This window comes from Lepidochelys kempii, chromosome 13 (assembly GCF_965140265.1).
Source record: "Lepidochelys kempii isolate rLepKem1 chromosome 13, rLepKem1.hap2, whole genome shotgun sequence".
NCBI lineage: Eukaryota > Metazoa > Chordata > Testudines > Cheloniidae > Lepidochelys > Lepidochelys kempii.
Genome location: NC_133268.1, coordinates 18,380,084 through 18,397,697, shown reverse-complemented (window position 1 = coordinate 18,397,697; position 17,614 = coordinate 18,380,084). Strand labels below are relative to the sequence as shown.

General features: G+C 40.8%; 1 protein-coding gene across 8 annotated transcripts in view; it reads left to right on the top strand.

Moving 5' to 3' along the window:
• The first annotated feature begins 290 nt into the window (after window positions 1–290).
• NCOA3 (nuclear receptor coactivator 3) overlaps window positions 291–17,614 on the top strand; it is a 168,674-nt gene continuing 151,350 nt past the window's right edge. For all 8 annotated transcript variants that reach the window (XM_073309495.1, XM_073309499.1, XM_073309498.1 and 5 more), the window contains exons 1-3: window positions 291–458; window positions 5,285–5,330; window positions 15,012–15,085. The gene's annotated coding sequence lies outside the window, so the exon portion shown is untranslated. The remainder of the gene's footprint in view (window positions 459–5,284; window positions 5,331–15,011; window positions 15,086–17,614) is intronic.

Genomic DNA, 17,614 nt, shown 5'->3' with positions numbered 1-17,614 from the left:
GGGGGCACACCGCTCACACAACGCTATTTTCCCGCCCCGGTACCGGTGTTCTTATTTAACGCCCCAGAACCAGGAAGTCAGATGCCGGAAACAGAATGATTTAAGGGAAAAAAAATCCCCATCGAGGCCACCGATTGGCGGGGAGCCGCGGAGGCCACTGGGAGAAGAAGTTTAAAAGGGTGTGTGGCTCGGTGGAGGACTACAGATTCCATGGTGAGTCGCAGTGAAGGGGCAGGGTCGCGTCAGGACTACAGGTCCCGTGGTATCCGGCGCGCGTCGGAACTACACATCCCATAATGCACCGCGGTGGCCGGGCTGAGTCCGGCTGTGGCTGGCGGCGGCTCTCGGAGAGGCTGGTTCCTATTTAAACTCAGGCAAGGAGGAAAATGGCGGCGAGGAGCTGAGTGCGGGGGGCTTAGGGAGAAGGAGACGCTAGCGAGCTCTGGCTCCCTTCCCTGGTGGGTACGGCGCGGGGGCGAAAGGTCACAGCAGGGGTGGGGGGTTGAGTCCTCGCTCTTTCTCCTCCGCTTCCAGATCTGGGGGGCCGGTGGCAGGGCAGGACTGTTGCTTGGGAGGGGAGGTAACAGTGTGGGGGCGAGGGGCTGCGGGGCGCCTCTAGCCCCTGTGCTGGGCGTGCTTCCCTTGGTGGCTGGGGTGGAGGGCGCTTCTCGTTTTGGGGGGCTGAGGGATTGCTAAACCCGCGGGTCCGAGCGCGCTCTCCCTCCCCTTGCCAGGAGAAGTTTGAGGGGTGTGTTTGTGTGGCAGGGAGGGCGCTCCCTTAGCCCGCAGTAGAGGCTGTGGGGCCCGGAGATAGAGGGACTCCCCAAATCCCTGTCCCTGATCAGTACACGCCCTGGCAATTTGGGTGAGGGCCCCTTTTGGGGACAGCCGAAACTACAGGAGTGCTCGGGGATTTCTCTGCTCGTCTCCGCTGAGTGGGGGGCGGTGAATTACTTGAGGTAAACTGGGATGAATAGGGCTCGGTGGGTGGGGGCCGGGGGCCCGTCTGGATGTGAGATGATTTCAAAGCCCTTGTTGTTTTGGTAAGTTTCAAGCGTGGCGTCTAGTCGTTGTCGTCTCCCTCGGGAAACACTGGAATGGATGGGAGGGATTGGCAATTTGAGGTGATTTCCGTGTCTGTCTTGTCCTCTTCTGCCTCATAACCGTGGTGAGTGTATGGTGTTGGGAGATGGAGGCAAGAAGCAGCTTCCGGTGTCGTGAGGTAACAGTGTAATGGCTAGAAGGCTAAGGGTGGTGGTGGTGGGCTACTGGTGTGCTTGGCTCTGTGCGGTGCTGTCTGAGGCTGAAATAATTCCAGTGCCCTATTCATTCTGTGCTTGCTTAGTCTTGCTGCTGCTTTTCAGTGTGGTGGAAGCTGTTGCTTCCTAAAGCTCCGCACTTTACTCTGCCAACTCCATCAATTAAAATAGCCTTTAAAGCTATTTTTGTTCATTCAGATGGCTCCTCCTTCCCTTTTAAACTGTTAGAAGGAAGTTCAATTTAATGTATGCATACTTTTGTCTAAAAGTTAATACAGAAAGAAAATGGTATCCTGGCTAAAATTGAAGTGGATCTTTAGACAAAACTGTATAGACACTTGTCCATTTTATAGTACTGCTCAGCCCCAAAAACTTCAAATAGAATTTTTTTTAAATTTGTTAAATCATACATTTTAATATGAAGTGTACTTAGTATTGATGGTGTCTTTGCTGTACATGACACAAAGATGCTTTCATTCTGGGTTTGGGTTTTCTTTGGTACTGCAGATAGCCACAATGTGTAATATATTGTGTTTAGAGGGTGCGAAAAACAAACAAGACTTTCACTAGAAAGTGTCTGATATGAACATTACAGTACTCCTTAATAGTCAATAACTAGTGATGGATTTCAGAGTAGCAGCTGTATTAGTCTATATCCGCAAAAAGAAAAGGAGTACTTGTGGCACCTTAGAGGCTAACAAATTTATCTGAGCATAAGCTTTAGCTTCTGCATATCATTCAGCCCCTCATTGCTACAGTTAACATTGTTCTCCTGTTAATGTAAATAAACAGGAAGGTAAATACCAGCACCTTTGCTGCAGGAATATGAGGTTAAAGGTGAGAGTGGTGGTAGACTAATTAAAAAAAAAAAATTCCACCAAGAAACTCTCTCAACCACCACACCTGAGAAATATGCAGTATTGAACAACAAGCAACTACTTAGTGCAAAAGTGCTGCTTCCAGCCTTGCTTTATCTTGAAGTCTAGGTTCCTATTTTTTAATAGGAAGATATAACATATACTGTCTGTGGCTATATTAATGTATATTAATGTTTTCAGGTTCAGAGCAGCAGCCATGTTAGTCTGTATTTGCAAAAAGAAAAGTAGTACTTGTGACACCTTAGACTAACAAATTTATTTGAGCATAAGCTTTCGTGAGCTACAGCTCACTTCATCAGTGCATATCACTTATCTGGCACCCACTGTACAGCTAAGAGAAAAGTCAGGATGGGAGAAGAAAGAGCTTGACCACAATAGAATATTCTCTCTTAGAGTCCTATGCCTTTTTATAGTCATGCTGAACTAGAGGAGCACTTTACAAGACAAACCTTTATCTTACTGATTTTTGTGTTACTGCTGTATGAGAAAACAAACTGAGGCTTCAGCAAAGGAAGACACTCAGGCTACCTAAATTTTCTATGTAAGATGATATAGGAAACTGTAGTCTGACACTGGAGGTTGCTTCGGGTTCTGCGTTTAAATGAACAGTAATCAAAGATGTTATGATTGCAAAATATCCTGCATCGCACCTTGTGTTGGTATAAGATGCAGGAGAAATTTCATTGCAGAGATTTAAAAAAAAAATAAAAAATGACCAAGGCCTAAGGAGGGAAACGAAATGGTTTAAACTAGAAAAATAATGGACATAGAGTATATAAGAGAATGGAAGGGAGTCCTTAAAGCTGATTTCTGGAGACAATGCCTATTGATAAGACCCGCCTGTTCATTTTTACACTTTTTAAATCTATTGATTTCAACTTGAATACTGTATTGAGGTGCAACTCTGAAAACTATCATTATATGTAAATTCTCAATTTCATCTTGTACATCAAATGTCTGCTACAGATTATATTCCAAATAACTAAACAAAGGTGCGTTGAATGGCTTTTTCCCCCACTTAAAAAATGGAAAGCTTATGCAATTCTCTCCAAATATCTTGCTTAATTTAAAATGGAAGAGTTTCAAGAATGGATTTACTTTTATGTAATTCGACAACAGTTATCAATAAACTGACTTTTTAAAAGGTAGACAAAATTAAATGAACTTGATTTCAATCTAATTAGTGTAGTGTTAAAGAAATTCTTTGTTAAACATACAAAATGACTACTGATGGTTTTAATATTGACATTTCACAATGCAGAAGAGAACATTTCATGCTTTTTCATATGCCTACTAAATTCAAGAAACCTTTAAGGAACTATTCTACTAGTCAATACTATTAACTTGTTTGTGAAACCATTCTCACTAACTTGCACAGTGTTACCCTTCTGTAAAGCCTACTTAATGGATTGCCTTAGAGAATATCACTTTAAGCACAGGTAGTGGCATGACTTAACTCTTCCAGTGGTCTTAAATTTAGTTTTAAAAGTGTTTTTTTTCCCAATCTTAAAAATGCTAAATTCAATCCTTGCTCTGAAAATCTTTAATATTTTTAATCTGCTAAACAAAGATTTGGGTTCAGGTTGGTCTAGATCATGAGAAAGGAGTTGTCCTAAATAAGTCTCCAGCGGGATTTGTCTAAGTGTCTAAACTATATGGCAGCTTTGCCCTGACTTTACCAGAGGCATGTTGGGGATCAATGACTGAAAAAGCATAGGGAAAGACGAAAGAGTTTGACCAGTTTCTTATGTTCCCATATCTTTGAACAATCTTTTCACCAGTCTGTGACAGTCTGCTTAACTCTGCTGAGGCCATATCTGATGGGGCACTCAGGAAAGTTAAGATGTTAACTAAAGATGTGAAATTAGAGCATCCACAAGGGAGATTAACATGCTTAATTCAGGAGTGAAGTGGTCTTGGTTTGCTGGAGTTTGAGTCTTAATGTGCTTAAACTTGGGGTTTATCTAAGCTTAAAATGCTGCAGCAGCACTTTAGTGAAGACACTAACTATACCAATGGGAGGGATTCTCCCATCAACATCCATGATACACCTCTCCAAGAGGCGGTAGCTAGATCAATGAGAGAATTCTCCCATCAACCTAGTGCTGTCTAAACCAGCAATTAGATTACGTTAAAGGCAGTTAAACCAAAATGCTGCTGCAGTGTAGCTGTGCTGCCGTAGAACTTCAGTGAAGACGCTACCTAAGCTGATAGGTCCAAACTAGAATGCATCCCTCCTAACCTCCAGTGAATTTTCCTGTTGATCTTGCGACCGTCTCTCAGGTAGGTGAGGTACCTATGCTGATGGGAGAAGGGGTGGGGAAAAGGGTTGGGGCACAAGAGGGGGTCAAGGCGCAGGCTCCAAGCGGTGCTTACCTCAGGCAGCTCCCAGAAGCAGCAGCATGTCCTCCCTCTGGCTCCTACACGGAGGCATGGCCAGGTGGCTCTGCATACTGCCCCTTCAGGTACCGCCCCTGCAGCTCCCATTGGCCCTGTTTGCTGGCCGATGGGAGCTGTGGGAGCAGCTCTTGGGGTGGGGGCAGTGTGCGGAGCCCCCTGATGGCCCAAACGCATAGGCGCTGGAGGGGGGATGTGCCGCTGCTTCCAGGAGCTGCCAAGCACAAGCCTCTGACTCCGTTTCCCAGCAGAAGCTTGAGGGCTGGATGCAGCCCCCAGGATGTAGTGTGCCCACCCCTGCTCTAAAGCTTATTTGAAGGGGCATAAGTGGGCAAGGGATAGCAACATCTACAAAATATAAAATATTGTCCATTTGTGGAGAATTCCAACTAAACTCCTCTCAATGTTTCAATATGTCAAAACATCTAGAAAATATCCAGTATTGCTAAACCCAAGCATTTTTAAAAAAAGATTTGTCTTGTGTTGAGACTTTAGGATTCATGTGCTCAAGCTTGTTTCTGCAACCAGGAGGGTTACAATTTATTGTTTTTAATGAAATCTGGCATTCTCCGATGATGCTTCTAGCAGCTTTCTTTTAAGAAAAACACCAAACTGAGACACTTAAATGTAGCATTGTCAGCTCTCATGATTTTATCATGAAACTGTTTCCCTGCTCTAAACTTGTACAAATTGCAGAACACATTTTGTCTCATTAAGATGTCCTTGTAATGGGATACTTTTCTTCCCTAGGTGAAAACCTTTCCCTGAGACTTAAGAGGCAGCAATTCTGAGAATGGTTAGTAAACACTAGAGATTATCATTGGATATGGTGTTTTAACAAGTCACTTTGGAAATCATTCTTTTAAGGTAGTTTTTCCATGAAGGGAAAATCTGAGAGGGAATTTCAAGGCAGTTCAAGCACTGTTCTGAAAGTTTATCAATCCTAAGAAGAATGAACACTGAGTTCTGAAGGTTTCTAAAAATTTAAATCCAAGTAAAAACTGCAGAGGAGCTCTCTGGATTGCCCATATCTGTAGCTGTTGACATAGGATAGATGGTGTTATCCACTTGGACTTTGTAGTTACAGTAACTTTGTTATATACATACAGAATGAATACTTAAATTTACAACTGAAAACAAACAAAAATCCTGAGAATTGTGTCTAAAGTAGTGGGCAGGAAGCTTGCAGTTGTATTTTAGTGCTTACAAATCGGAAAATAGTAATATAAACAAATGTAGAAGCTGTGTCAGGGAAGCGGGGAGCTCTATGGCCATTAGTATCAGGTTGTTATTGCTTTTAATTTTACTTGCTTAAAACGTAAAGCATCCACCACATCACTACTGTGGATAGTTTTATATCTGTTCATAAGCTACTGAAAACAAGTAATTCTAATTAAGTGTAATTGATACTCCTGCAAATGCAGTAGCGAACACTACTGCAGGACCATGTAATATATTTTTAAATTCTAAAACAATATGGTCATGCTATGACTTCTCCTAATATATGTAGACACAATAATGGTCTTCCTAAATTTCTTTAAGATCTGCATGTGTCAAAAGCAGATTTTCTTTTTTAGAAACTTTAAATTGAGGGGGAAAACTGCCCCAAGAACTGCTTGTCAAATAGCACTTGAGGTCTGGAGAGGAGTCTAAACACTACCTGGGTCTAAAGCTCTGTTATTCAGTTCCATTGGCCAAATATTGAATGAGCTTAGCTGTTTACATTCAGATAATGGTGTAAAGTCAAGTGCAGCTTCCAGTGCTGATTCAGCCCCAAAAGCCTGGTGACAAGATGGCTTGTGAACTAACTTGATAGAAAGTTGATTGACACACTTCTTGTTTAACTTTTATGACTGCCAGTACTAGTCAAAAACACTGTCTCCCTAATGCTATCTCTGACTCAATAATTGAGCTGACAAGGATTTGAGGAAAATATTTGGTAATTCTTTTTGGAGGGCTCTTGTTAATAGAGACAAATCACATTTATTTTATGACAGATTTCAGAGTAGCAGCTGTGTTAGTCTGTATTCGCAAAAAGAAAAGGAGTTCTTGTGGCACCTTAGAGACTAACAAATTTATTTGAGCATAAGCTTTCATGAGCTACAGCTCACTTCATCAGATGCATGCAGTGGAAAAACAGTGGGGAGATTTTATATACACAGAGAACATGAAACAATGGGTGTTACCATACACACTGTAAGGTGAGCTATTATCAGCAGGGGGTAGGGGAGGAGGGAGAGATCGAGAGAGGGGAAAACACAAAACCCCCCACTTTTTGTAGTGGTGATCAAGGTGGGCCATTTCCAGCAGTTGACAAGAACATGTGAGGAACAGTAAGGGGGGGGAGGGGAATAAGCATGGGGCAATAGTTTTACTTTGTGTAATGACACATCCACTCCCAGTCTTTATTCAAGCCTAAGTTAATGGTGTCCAGTTTGCAAATTAATTCTGATTTAGCAGTCTCTCACTGGAGTCTGTTTTTGAAGTTTGTTTGTTGTAATGTTGCTGCTTTTAGGTCTGTAATCAAGTGACCAGAGAGATTGAAGTGTTCTTCGACTGGTTTTTTAAATGTTATAATTCTTGATGTCTGATTTGTGTCCATTTATTTTTGCATAGAGACTCTCCGGTTTAGCCGGTGTACATGGCAGAGGGGCATTGTTGGCACATGATGGCACATATCACATTGGTGGATGTGCAGGTGAATGAGCCTCTGCGATTAGGCCCTATGATGGTGTCCCCTAAATAGATATGTGGACACAGTTGGCAACAGGCTTTGTTGCAAGGATAGGTTCCTGGGTTAGTGTTGTTGGTGTGTGGTTGCTGGTGAGTATTTGCTTCAGGTTGGTGGGGAGCTGCCTGTAAGCAAGGACTAGCCTGTCTCCCCAGATCTGTGAGCGTGATGGGTCGTCCTTTAGGATAGGCTGTAGGTCTTTGATGTGTTGGAGAGGTTTTAGTTGGGGGCTGAAGGTGACGGCTAGTGGCATTCTGTTTTCTTTGTTGAGCCTGTCCCCATGATTTCAACAATTTCCATTCCCCCCCATCAACCTCAGACTTGACCAGACCACACAAGAGATCCGCTTCCTGGACACTACTGTGCTAATAAGTGACGGTCACATAACCACCACCCTATAACAGAAACCTACTGACCACTATACTTACCTACATGCCTCCAGCTTTCAACCAGACCACACAATCCATTGTGTACAGCCAAACTCTGCAATAAAACCACATTTGCTCCAACCCCTCAGGCAGAGACAAACACCGACAAGATCTCTATCAAGCATTCTTACAACTACAGTATCCACCTGCTGAAGTGAAGAAACAGATTGACAGAGCCAGAAGAGTACCCAGAAGTCACCTACTACAGGACAGGCCCAACAAAGAAAACAACAGAACACCACTAGCCGTTGCAACAAAGCCCATTGCCAACTGTGCCCACATATTTATTTAGGGGACACCATCATAGGGCCTAATAACATCAGCCACACTATCAGAGGCTCATTCACCTGCACATCTACCAATGTGATATGCACCATCATGTGCCAGCAATGCTCCTCTGCCATGTACATTGGCCAAACCGGAGAGTCTCTGTACGTAAAAATAAATGAACACAAATCGGATGTCAAGAATTAGAACCTTTTTAAAAAAACCAGTCAAAGAACACTTCAATCTCTCTCTGGTCACTCGATTGCAGACCTAAAAGCAGCAATATTACAACAAAAAAGCTTCAAAAACAGACTCCAAGAGACTACTAAATTCTATTTCCATATGTTTCTCCTCTCCTCCCCCCCCCCCCCCTTCCTCACATGTTCTTGTCAACTGCTGGAAATGGCTCACCTTGATTATCACTACAAAAGGTGGTGGTGGTGGGGGGTTCTCTCTCTCTCTCCTCTGCTGGTAATAGCTCACCTTACCTGATCACTCTCGTTACAGTGTGTATGGTAACACCCATTGTTTCATGTTCTCTGTGTATATATAAATCTTCCCACTGTATTTTCCACTGCATGCATCCAATGAAGTGAGCTGTAGCTCACGAAAGCTTATGCTCAAATTTGATAGTCTCTAAGGTGCCACAAGTACTCCTTTTCTTTTTGCACATTTATTTAGTGATTGCAGAAATGTAGTCAATGTCAGGAAGGGTATAATATGAATATTGAAAAAATTAAAATTGAGACTGTATACACCACAAAGTAGTACTGCTATGCAGCATTTTTAATAGTCTGCTAACTGTAGAGGTACTAATCTTAAATTAGATAACAGTAAGTGCTCTGTCATCAGTATTTTAAACTTCCCACTGTAATTGGTGGTAAACTGTTAGTTAAAAGTTTTCTCCTTTCCCTGGGTGGTAGGTGTAGGTAGCAGAGTATAAACAAATCACACTGCATACTTTATTAACTGTCCAGTTCTCAAAAGAAACTTGTTGTCAGGGATGATCTAGGTGTACTTGGCTCTAAGTGCAGGGAGTTGGACTATAGATCATCCTAGCTTATTGCTCCAAAACTGCAGCCAAGACCTGGTGCTGTCGCTCACCTCCAATAGTTCTTTTAGAGCTCAGGATGTTAGAGGCACTGCATCAAACAACATTCAAATGTTTACTTAAGCTTTCCACATTCATATTTGGGGTTCCTCAGCTTTCTCTTGGTCTCATCGTCCTCAGTCTTTGACACTGCGGCTCTTGCTTGATTTAGAGTACAGTAGTGTTTTCGTTAGAGTTCAGTGCTTGCAGGGAATTGTTCTGAAGGAACCAGGTTCTCCAGGATGATTTCTCACCATTTTGTTACTCTGCAGCTTTCCTCAAAATACAATGTGGAAAGCTACAAAGACTTTACTGAGGTGAAGTACTTTCTGGACTTCCTTCTCTCAGATGGTGGAATGTGTCCACACAGTGGATGTATTGGCTCATGTACCTGTTTTTGTCTTAAACTGAAGGCATCCTCCCTTGCTGATGGAGGAGCAATCCCAGCCAAGTACTATAGTGGTGATGTGGGAGTTGGCTTCCCTCTGATAGCCCTGCAGGATTGATTTCAATATCAGTTTTGTGTACCTGGCTTGAGTTTGACCATATAGGGGCACAGTACTCTGCAACTGAGTAACACGGGGCATGACTGGTTGCTCTGTGTTTTGGGATCATCTCCCCATTTTGTATTGGTCAGTTGCTGAAGTATATAATTCCTGGAGTTCACTTTCTTTTTCAGCTTCTTGACATGCTCTTTGAATGTCAGTGTTCTATTTAATGTGACCCTATGATACAACAGATGACTGTAGTACAAGGATTGTACCAACCTGTGCTATTTGAAGTTTTTGCTTGGCTTGCTTATGTTGCAAGGGTTGACATTCAGGTATGAAGTGCAATGGTATTTTCCAAGTATACTCGGGGAGCTAGTTAAGTGTGCTCAGTGTCCTCAAAGATTTGATTATCTGCATAAATTTAATCTTTACATGTTAGATTCTGGTTAACTTGCGTAGACATTAAACAGCCTTGGATCAGTCCATTCAATTGAGTATGTTGTCAGGATGGATGGTCAGACAAGTCTACAAATAGATTCTTGAGCAGGGAGGAAATACCTTGGACCATCTTGCCATTTCTCAAAAATCATTGTTTATTTCTATCGATATTCTAAGGTTTTCTGTTCTAGGCAATCCATAGATTAACAAACACAGCCCATGTATTTGTGCTGGTTCTGAAGCCATCTTCAATAAATTGACTTAAGCTTACAACTTGACCACGTGAATATCCTGGGCAGAAATTGGCTTGGTCATCAGCTGCCCTTCTAATATTGGTGCTAGGCTACCATTATCACCTGCTCACATAGCTAGTAGGTTAAGCAGAGTAAAGATGTTGGATGGTAACTCTGGAATTGAGCAGAGCAACCACTTTGGTGCGCCTGAGTGTTTCATTGTCTCCATCCTAGAGTTAAAGTCAAGAAACCACTTCTGTGGTACTCCTCCCCCTCCCCCCCCCCAAAAAAAATAAGTGTGGTAATAGTTCATTAGATACATAGTAGTTGCTTCCCACAATTAGGGTTTTTATGGCTATGTTCAGTTCTTCAGTGTTAAGCTGCTCATTGTGGACTTTGCCCTCTCTAGGGAGTATGCAAAGTTTTGCTTGTTTCGTTCTATTCTTTATTTTGTGGTTTACTGTTTAGAATGAGTTGGTATGTGACTTGGTTGGGAGAGACTATGGGAATGTACTTGGGCTATAATGCATCAGTTTGTGACCAGGGATGGGGTGGGAGGGAAGAGGGACTGTCATGTTTTTTTGTTTGCTGTTATGGCACAGGGTTTGTTTGTCAGCTCTCTCTCTCTCTCCAGCTGCTCCTTTCCAATCTCTCATAAGCATTTTGCTGAGTCTAATAGCTTTTTTTCACCAAAGGGATCCAAATCAAATAATTTTAATCTTGTTGGCTTGTCTGTTGTGAAAGCCATGTATGTGTGTCTGATACCTCTGGGGATGTACTTTTGGACAGTCTTTCCACACCAGGGAGACACATTCTCTGTAGTGCTTGCATATTGGAGTAGTAATACAGAAGGCTTTGTCCAATTCAGAGGTAAAGCTTCGTGAGGTCCTTTCTAGCCTTAACTTTTTTTTAAGTAGATGGTACAAATGCATTGCTGTTATGTATGTTGAATATTCTGCGTCCTTTCTCTTCTGATCTTCTCCCCTGCCCCCAATGCATTTATCCTTCCAACACAATGGAATGGCTGGGGAGAACAATTGTGGCCTTACTCTTCAAACTGAATTCAAACACAGTACAAAAGCAAAGACAGCATCACGATGTAACTGTCAATTGCTGTCCAACTTCGGCCATCAGAGTATACTACTACATTCAGTATAGTGCACTTTGTATAGGAACTATAGGCCTACATTCAATATGGTGTTTTTAACAAAATACAAAATCTTAATGCAGCTCTTACTGTATCTAATATCTGGGAGGTGAGGTCATCAACTTTTATGCAGTTTATGAAGTCTGCAAAATAAAGAGATTCTACTTTGAGTATTTTTCAGTAACTGGTGTTGGCATGTACATAACTTGGTGATTACTATATTTGCAATCCTCTAATTTTAAAACTTTCTACTTTAATCAGAATCAGTTTTTAAAATCTATAATTGCAGATGTATAATTTTGAGCAGGCTAAAATTAGTCTTGTTTAAAATAGGTAACATTTTTAAAACAAAGTATAAAGGGAGGAAACATAACCTAAAAATCTTGTTTAGATGCTAGGAACATTACATGGCATCATGCACTGGTATACTGCTTTCTTCATTTGTAAACCAATGACATACAGCTATTTATGTTCAAGCTTGTTTAAAAGCCTTGGTTTGTAATTAAAACTTCTCATCTGAAACAGCTTTCTTAAGAACATAATTAAGGATTTTTTTAAAATTTGGTCTAATATAAATATAAATATCATTTGTTGGCCTGGATCTTATTGATAAAACATGGCTCTAAATCAGGGAAATGAAGTCCAAAACAGCACTTTACAAAGTTACCCTCTTCTCTTTAATAAATATAAAGAATGTCCTTATTAAGGGAAAGAAGGATATTCAAGGCTGAACTAGTAGACTTATATTGTATTGAGCAGTTTGCTTTATTCGATCTAGTTTTGTGTACACAGCTGTACTAGGTGAGCTTCCAAGGGTTCTATATCATTTTGAAAGTCCCTTCAAAATATACATACTTATTTGGATTTCAAATTAATTTACTATCTCCCTCCCCAATGTGGCATGTGTTTCAAAATGGCTATGTAACACGTCTCTCATTCTGGTTCAGTTCTCTGGATTTTTATTGCTATTGGCGATGCTTTTATCCCAAAAAAACTTGTTTAAATTATGGGTTCTGTCAAGTCAGAACTCTAGAGTTGGTTGGGCTTTAGTTTTGAGAATTTTTTATAGATCTCTGAAGCAGTGGAAATTTCCAAGATTCACAAAGAATAGATTTGAGGTCCTGGTCTCCTAATACTTTATAGGAAGAGAGATAGGAAAAGGAACCACAGACATTCTGGATGTCAGCCTGTGAAATTTTCCACTAGTTCCTTTAACATGCAGGCATGCTTATGCTATTGGTATTTTGGTCAGCAGTTCCACTGAGTAGAAATTCAAGCTTCTCAGTCAGTGATGAAATGATTGGCCAGAGCTTTACAGAGTGCAAGGCATAAATACATTTACACTTCCTAGTTAACACTAAGTTCCTATGTAACAATGCTTGTAATTAATAGGTGAAATAAATTATAATCACACAAAATCAAAGTAGTATTGGATCTGTGCAGAGTGTAAATACCCATCTTTGGGGTTACCCCTTTTTCTCTTCCTTTTGACATCCAGATTTTCAATCTAAGCTCTAATATAAAATCCTTCATGTTTTAAATTGCATCGCTGGAAATTTGATTGGCAGTTCTGTAATATGTTCAAGGAAGGAAAGGACAAGCTACTGAGCAAAAGTAGTTTGGCTTAACTCATGGGTTAATCTGACCCAGAACAAATCTGCTGCCCAATATTGTGTCAGAAAAGAAGGAATTTCCATACTGAATAGACCTAAGGCCTGATCTACACTGGGGGTGGGGATCGATCTAAGATATGCAACTTCAGCTACGAGAATAGCGTAGCTGAAGTCGACATATCTTGGATTGACTGACTTAAAATCACTTACTTTGCGTCCTCGTGGCGCGGGATCAACGGCCACTGCTCCCCCGTCGACTCCGCTTCCGCCTCTTGCAGTGGTAGAGTTCCAGAGTTGACAGCAGAGCGATTGGGGATCAATTTATCGTGTCTACACTAGACGAGATAATCAATCCCCAATAGATCGATCGCTATCCGGCGGGTAGTGTAGACGTGGCCTAAGATCCATCAGAAAGCACGAGAGGCTTTGGAGGATGCCATATTAGGCCTCATCCAGATCTCTAATAATACTGTTTTAAATACTGTAGTAGAAGAGAATAAATTTTATGTAATTTTTGTCATTAATGATCACTCTGGATGTTGATATTCCCACTAAATGTCCAGTTCCTTTTTGAATATTAAGTTCTTAACCTAAATGAGTTCCACAGATTAATTACACATTGTATGGAAAAAGTATTCTTTTCTTACCTGATGAATTTCACACTTTAATTTCACTGAATGTCCCTTCTCCCCTTTTGAGACAGGGAGAACAGAAGTTCCTAGTCTACCCTCTCATCTTAAATTCTGCAGTGTCCTTTCTGAAACAGGGTGAGCAGTACTGCCCACAGTTTTCCAGATCAGGCCACAACATTAACTTTATATAACAGCATTTTCATATTCTCTATTATTCACTAGCCCATTCCTTGTATAACTGAACAGCTTTTTTCCTTTATTTGACCACAACTGTGCATTGAGCAGAGGTTGCTATTGAGCTGTCTGCAAGAGGTTTTTATTTTCCTTTTGTGCAGCCACAATATAAGAGAACTTTATTCTGCAACTGATCTGCCTCAGCACAAGATTTCCTCCACTGACTCTCATCTACCATCTTGTTTAACTTGTCGCAGGTTATTTACATGTGAAGGTGCTTTATGAGAACAAAAGCCCAGAGAAGAGGATGCTTAAGGGCCACCTAGTGCATAAACATCTTGTAATCCACCAAGTCAAGAATAGTCAGTCTGTCAAAACAAAATTCGTGTTCTAGAAGGCTCTGACAATCTGCTTACATTAGCCTCAAAGAACAAGCTCTCAAAACCCCAACCTCAAAATGCAGGAGGTAATGGTCAGTCCATGACACAGGTTTGGAAGTTATAAGTCTGCTAGATCCAATATATGGCCAGCTGTATAAGGTGAGACTGTAACTGCCTGGGAGGGCCAGTGTTGGCTAGAAAACATTGAGTTTACTCAGCACTAAAAGCCAGATATAAACTGCAAAAGTGTAGATTGGTGGTGAGAGCAAATGTTCTACAGTTGATAAATGCAATCAAAGTCTGGCCATATCTAGAACAGACTTGTACTCCAAAAGTAGAGTGGCTTCATCTGCTTCTGGAGCAAGACTCATTGAGGTGTGTGTATAACACCTAGGTTTCTTTCCTGTTTTATCATGTGAAACTGTTTGTAGAGCTCTCTATCTTGTGGTATTTAATATTCTTCAATTTTTCTTTAAATGTAGTAGTAATCCTAAAATGCTAAACTATATATCAAAGTTAAGGTATGTAAGAGTTACTGAAAAATAACTCCTCATTTGAATGAAAATTCCTATTTGAATTTCACTTCAATTCTATATTTACTAGAATACTGCAGAACATTTAAGAAATCAGACCATTTGAAATGTATAGAAAACTGAATTTCTTCAGTAGTTCTGCATAAAATACTTTTTTTAGTAAATTTCACTTTTGTGTTGCTTAGAAATGAATTCCTAATAGCCCCATTTTAAAAATATGCTCTGGAGCTGAGTAAGCCTTTGCTGTGCTGGTCTGTCCTTCAAAATAAAACTTCTGGCTGGCTTGGAATACTAAAGGTTGTCTTTCTGGTTTGTTTCAGCACTCATGAAAAGTATTTTGAGAAGACAAGTTAGAAAGCTACCACTACACTATTTCTGAACACCAAAAAAGCAGGTAAAGTTCTGTGTCTGAAACACTAATTCCAGTGTATGTATGTCTGTGTAACTGTAAGTGAGCAAGCAGATATTCTTAATGCCCTTTTTGAAGAGGGAATCTAACAGACCAATGGAAACTTACATGATGCCTTGTAAAATATGAGGAAGTGGACCAGTGAGGAGTGACTACAACTTTATTCAATCTTAATGAGACCTTATAGAGCAGTCTCACCAAGCTTCAGTGAAAAGGGTTTGTCCACACCCACCCTAAGCTGTCAACAGCCTCTCCACCTCCCACTTTCTTAATGTCCTTTCCATGTTCTATTCCAGAGCATCCTAACACTTCCTGAGTTACAAGGCCCATCATATTCCCAAGGTGACAGCCCCATATAGAGTAATTGTGTGAAGTGAACACCAGGCTTCATATAAGTGCCTAGTCTTTGCTGATAGCATTTCACTGAGTAAAAGATGATAAAGGCATAATGTGTTCTCTCATACATCCTTCTTTTAGCACTTGACTAAATATAAAGTGCATTAGTTTTAACAACTTTTAAATTTAAAAATAAACTGGTGTAAACCCATCTTTAGATGCTTATTTGTGTTCAGCTTAAAACTGTTCCTAATTGACTTAAGCCAAATTGAAACAATCCTGTCTTTAAACTGAGAATAGTCCACATGACCACCTTCACTAGTTCAACCAAATTGGTTTTGAAATCGGTCCTTATGTCAACTATGCAGCTTTCACATATAGAGAAGTCCTTACCCTAACAAAGCAACTTTTGACTGGCAAGATAATTGTAGAAGCTTTCATAATTTCCCATTACCCAAGTAAATGGTCATGAACGTAATATTGTAACATGCGCATGTTGAACTGAAACTTTATATGAAGCCACTGTTTCCAAGGACTTCTTGTTCCCCTTAAATATTTAAACCTGTGCTAATTTTAGGAATTACTTTATTCATTACTTTTTTACCTATCTGAAGGCTAAATGCTTAACATTTTGGGTTGGAGGGGCTGTTGGATTAGTTGAGGTCACAGTGTAACTGGCTTCTTTAAGAGGGAACTTGGTCTAGTGCACCTGTGGTTGATTAGTTGCCTCCTAAGTGGGCTTAGAAGAAGGCACATGAATCCTACAGTGGAGGAGGCTGGGTGAGCCAGCCAGTAAAGAAGGGATTGGGTGAGAGCTGCCTGCGATAGACAGGGAAGCTGCAGAGAGTGGGAACATCTGCAGGACCTCATTACAAATAGTGAGGCATTGCTAGGAGATCGAGGGGGCAGGTTAGCTTACTGATCATCCTGAGCAACTGCTGAAGGCTGGAAAAACCAGAGAGCCTGTGCTGGCAGGCTGGACTGTTTGGATAGAAGTAGAGACTGGTTACTCAGATGGATGGCCTGGAGAACAGAGTCCTAGAACAAGCACAGAAAGGAACTGAGAACCAAATGCTGGTGGACTCATGGGTGGGTGTTCTGGAAGATCCCTTTGGAGAGGGATATGGAAAATTGCTGTCTTAATGTTTACTGCAGTAATGGAAAATTTGGGTTTGATCATTAGTTTTTTTAGATTACTGCACACCTGCATGAATAAGTCATGCCCATAGGTGGGTCTTTGACTTGAGAGATTGTGTTCTTGGCTAGACCAAGGGAAAACTGAAATAGGGCACACGTGTTCTGCAGGGGGCACCCAGTTGAGGCAACCTTATTATAGGGTGTTCTCTGGGTCAATTGTTCTGCTGTACCAGTGGAGCCTATAGGTTATCTGCAAACACATATTGAAACTACAAACTGCTTTGCCTTCACTAGGATTTTACTATCTTAGTTGCTGTGATAGGTAACGTATGGTAAGAAAACAACTCCTCTTCCTAGTGAAGACAAGACCCAACAGGTGTGTCTTCACTAGATTTAGCTAATACGCTTCTATATGTTGGTCCAGACCTCCAAGTTCCTAGGATAAGCCAAATATGTGCAGTGTCCAGACTTTTTGTCCTAAGAGTTATACAGTGTAAACACTTGTGGTTCAGACTTGCATGTACAAACATGTTTGACAGTTGCTAAATTCTACTGTAGAAAAGTCCTCAGTGGTTTGTTCATTGAGCTTTTATACTGAAAAAATCATTTAATTTGTGAGGTCTAAATTAGCTATCCAGTGTCTCAAAGCAGGATGGATGTATGAGAAGAGCACACGTACAATATTAACAGCTCTTTCAACTTTTACAACAGCACTAATTTTGTGTTCTAGTACTTAAAATAGCAGTGTGTGCCTAGATTAACCATACTAGCTTGCCAAATCCTATTTTAGGAGACAGCATTTTTTGTCCCTCAAGAATTGTTTTGCATAGCTTGCTTTTTTGCAGTGTAAATATTAGTTTAAAACACTTCTAACAAGTTAATTGTGGATTTGGGGACAGTATTTTCCTCACAAATTAACTTCTAATTCTATTTGGAAGTCCTATTTTTCTTTTCCACAAGCAAGCTATGTACATGATTCTAAGTAGTTTTTGGCTTTGAGGAAAAAATTCTTCCTTCCAAAATGAATTTTCAGTAGGCTTC